Source organism: Lactuca sativa, chromosome 9 (assembly GCF_002870075.4).
Source record: "Lactuca sativa cultivar Salinas chromosome 9, Lsat_Salinas_v11, whole genome shotgun sequence".
NCBI classification, from domain to species: Eukaryota; Viridiplantae; Streptophyta; class Magnoliopsida; order Asterales; family Asteraceae; genus Lactuca; species Lactuca sativa.
The window spans coordinates 89,393,160-89,397,659 of NC_056631.2; positions in this window are offsets into that span (position 1 = coordinate 89,393,160).

Here is a 4,500-nt window from a genome sequence, read left to right on the forward strand (position 1 = left end):
TCCCCATTGCTGCTGCTTCTATTGTGGGATCCAAAGCTCAAACACCTACTAGTAGATAAGTTGGTAACCTTCCCCAGTGTGACAAGTGCAAATACCACCACAACCCCGGCCCCTGTCGTGAGCTATCATGCACCAACTGTCGTAAAAAGTGGCACACGGTCCGATTCTGCAAAGCACCAGCCCAATCCGCGAATCAATCTTCTGGAGCAGGCGTTGGTCAAGCCTGCTACAATTGTGGAGAAGTCGGGCATTTCAAGAGGAACTACCCCAAGAAGGCGACAACTGATAATACCGGGAGAGTCCTAGCCATGGGACGGGAGGAGGCAGTCGCCGATCCAAGTGTTGTTTCGGGTACGTTCCTTCTCGATAACTCTTATGTTAATATTCTTTTCGATTTGGGTGTCGAAAGAAGTTTTTTTAGTCATTCGTTCAAGCATAATATTAAACCTAATCCCCAACCATTAACCGAGACGTTTACCGTTGAGATGGCTAACGGTGAGAAAGGGAGCACTAGCGATGTATTCATAGGTTGTACTCTTACCTTGAACGATCATTCATTTCCCATCGATCTTATGCCGGTTTCTATAAAGAGCTTTGATGTCATCATTGGCATGGATTGGTTGAGTTCCAATCATGCTGATATCCTCTGTTTCGAAAAATCTATCTGTCTCAACCTTCCTATGGGTAAGACTCTCATAATCTATGGTGATAAAGTCAGCTCCAATCTTCGCATCATTTCCTGCATCAATGCTCATAAACACTTGCGAAAGGAATGCCAATCATTCTTAGCCCATGTAATCAATGAAAAACAGGAAGTTAAAGACCTCACAAGCATCCCCAAAGTCTGTAACTTTCTTGATGTCTTTCTTGAAGAGCTCCCGGGAATTCCTCCTGAACGTCAAGTCGAATTTCGCATTGACCTAATCCCTAGAGCTACCCCCGTAGCCAAGTTTCCATATCTATTAGCTCCAGCTGAAATACAGGAGTTATCCAGCCAACTCAACGAGTTGCTCAGCAAAGGATTCCTCAGACCGAGTTCCTCACCCTAGGGAGCTCCGGTTTTGTTTGTGAAGAAGAAAGATGGATCCTTCCGGATGTGTATCGACTACCGTGAGCTGAACAAGTTAACTATCAAGAACCGATATCCACTTCCTCGAATCGATGGCCTCTTCGACCAACTTCAAGGAGCTATCTACTTCTCAAAGATAGACCTTAGGTCAGGGTACCATCAGCTACCAGTTCATGAGAGTGATGTTTCCAAAACAACTTTCAAGACTCGGTATGGACACTAACAGTTTGTAGTGATGCCCTTCGGTCTAACCAACGCACCGGCAGTGTTCATAGACCTGATGAACCGGGTGTGTCATCCCTTCTTAGACAAGTTCATCATCGTGTTCATTGACGACAAACTTGTCTACTCCAGAAGTGAAGAAGATCACAAACAACACTTGAGGCTAGTATTAGAAACCCTTAGATCCGAAAAGTTGTACGTGAAATTTTCCAAGTATGAATTCTAGATTCGGAAGGTAACTTTCCTCGGTCACGTGGTAAGCGAGGAGGGTATTCACATGGACCCATCCAAGATCAAATCCATAGAGAATTGGTCGGCACCGAAGACACGGACATAAATTCGTCAATTCTTGGGTCTTGCCGGCTATTATCGGAGATTTATCCGGAATTTTTCCAGAATCGCCAAACCTCTAACCACTCTGACATAGAAAGATGTACCTTTTTGTTGGAGTGAAAAGAAAGAAAACACATTTCAAACATTAAAGTGAGCCTTGTGTAGTGCACCAGTCCTGTCCCTTCCTGAAGGCACAGAGGACTTCGTTGTTTATTGTGATGCGTCTAACCAGGGCTTAGGCTGTGTGCTTATGCAAAGGGGAAAGGTGATTGCATATGCATCGAGACAGCTGAAGGCACACGAGGTCAACTATACCACTCATGACTTGGAACTAGGAGTCGTAGTCTTTACACTGAAGATTTGGAGACATTATCTCTACGGAACCAAGTGTACGATCTTCACTGACCATAAGAGCCTGCAGCACATCTTTGATCAGAAAGACTTAAACATGAGGCAACGGCGATGGGTAGAACTACTCAGCAACTATGAGTGTGAAATCCGCTACCATCCCGGCAAGGCCAATGTGGTAGCAGATGCCCTTAGCCGAAAGGATAGTTCAAACTGAAAAGTGAAGACCCTGACGATGACTATCCATTCTCATCTATCCATGCAAATCCGAGAGGCCCAATTAGAAGCCCTCAAACCCGAGAATGTGTCAAGCGAAGCTGTGAGAGGAATGGACAAGAAACTTGAGATCAGAGGTGACGGAGTCTACTGTTTCATGGACCGAGTCTGGATCCCAAAGTTCGGAGGATTCAGGGAAATTGTCATGGAGGAAGCACATAAGACTAGATACTCTGTCCACCCAGGTTCGGACAAGATGCACTTAGACCTCAAGAGACAATACTGGTGGCCCAACATGAAAGCTGAGATCACTACATTTGTGGGCAAGTGCTTGACTTGCGCCAAGGTGAAAGTTGAGTACCAGAAACCCTCGGGTCTGCTCCAGCAACCCGAGATACCCGAGTGGAAATAGGAAATGATTACCATGGACTTCATCACCAAGTTACCCAAGTGTCCGAGCGGGTACGACACCATTTGGGTAATTGTCGATCATTTGAAAAAATCTGCTCACTTCATCCTGATCAAAGAATCATTCAAGATGGAAAGACTCGCTCGGATCTACATCCAGGAAGTAGTCCGATTGCACGGTGTACCTGCGTCCATTATCTCCGACCGAGATAGCAGGTTTACCTCAAGGTTTTGGCAGTCTCTCCAGAAGGCTCTTGGAACCAAACTAGACATGAGTACGGCCTATCATCCTCAGACCGATGGACAGAGTGAGAGAACTATCCAAACTCTCGAAGACATGCTTAGAGCATGTGTTATTGATTTTGGCAAGTCGTGGGACACACATTTTCCTTTGATCGAGTTCTCGCACAACAACAGTTACCACACTAGTATCAAGGCTGCCCCGTTTGAAGCCCTCTACGGTCGCAAGTGCAGATCCCCTCTGTGCTGGGCCGAGGTAGGGGACACGCAGCTAGCCAAGAGTCAATTCCCTATCATTGCTCTCACTGTTCCTGAAATCATTCGCGAAACCACCGAAAAGATCATCCAAATTCGGGAACGATTGAAATCTTCACGAGATTGCCAGAAGAGTTATGTCGATAATCGATGGAAACCTATGGAATTCCAGGTTGGAGACCGTGTCCTGTTGAAGGTCTCGCCCTAGAAAGGCATGGTACGCTTCGGAAAGTGTGGGAAACTTAATCCAAGGTACATTGGACCCTTCGAGATCCTCGCTAGGATCGGTCCGGTAGCGTATAAACTTCGATTACCCCATGAGCTTAGTAACATTCATCCGGTATTCCACGTCTCGAATCTTAAAAAGTGCTTATCCGATGAAACCCTAGTGATTCCCTTAGACGAGATCGAGATCAATGAAAACTTGAACTTCGTGGAGGAACCAATCGAAACATGGATCGAGAGATCAAACGCACGAAACAAAGTCGCATCCCGATAGTGAGCCAAGCGAGGACCGGAATTCACTTGGGAGCATGAAGACTCGATGAAGCAGAAGTATCCGCATCTCTTTTCGAGTCCATGATTTGTATCTTAATTCTGAATTTCGGGATGAAATTTGTAACAACCTGAAGTTGTTCATCGCCAAAACCCCATTCTACCCGTATAACTCGTCATAGATCGAAACGTCCCGATATCGTTTTTGGGTTTAGTTAATTAAAATTATATGTTTATTATCATCCAATGAGTGTCCAAACCCTTTAGGAACCCATGAAATTAACCCAAAACATTTATTTCATAAGTTTTAGAAACGTCCCCGCCAGGTGACGGAAACTTAATCGGGTGCGACCTAAAAGCCTCGTTTAAGGCCGGTATCGGGTATAATTCCACCGTGTCCAAGTTTCGGGAACTATATAAACATGTTAAACCTTTCATTTGAAGCTTTTTCCTTCTCTCTCTACTCTCTCTCTAACCTCTCTCCTAAAATCCAAGTTTAAGGGTCCAAAACTCAATTTTAAGGCCTCAAATCCCTAAGGTACCCTTCCTAACCTTAATCTATAGCATATTTGGCTTCCACATTCGAGATTTAAACATGAAATGGGACACAATATATGAGTTTACGGCCCAGGAGGTTGCCTAGGCCGTAAACACCAAGTTGAAGGGTTTTGAGCCCTTAAACCCCTTCCTAGACAATTTTGGACTTTAGATATGGCTTAATGGCTTCATGAAATGGACTTATAACATTTAAAACATGTATTTTGATGGATTTGAAGGAGTTTATGGCCAAGGCACAAGCTTGGGCCGTAAACTCATGTTTATAGGGTTTTCTTGACCTTAAACCCTTCCAAATCACTAATAAGGCTTAGATATAATTTATAGAATATTGGTTTTAGCATTTGGACACTTGAAAC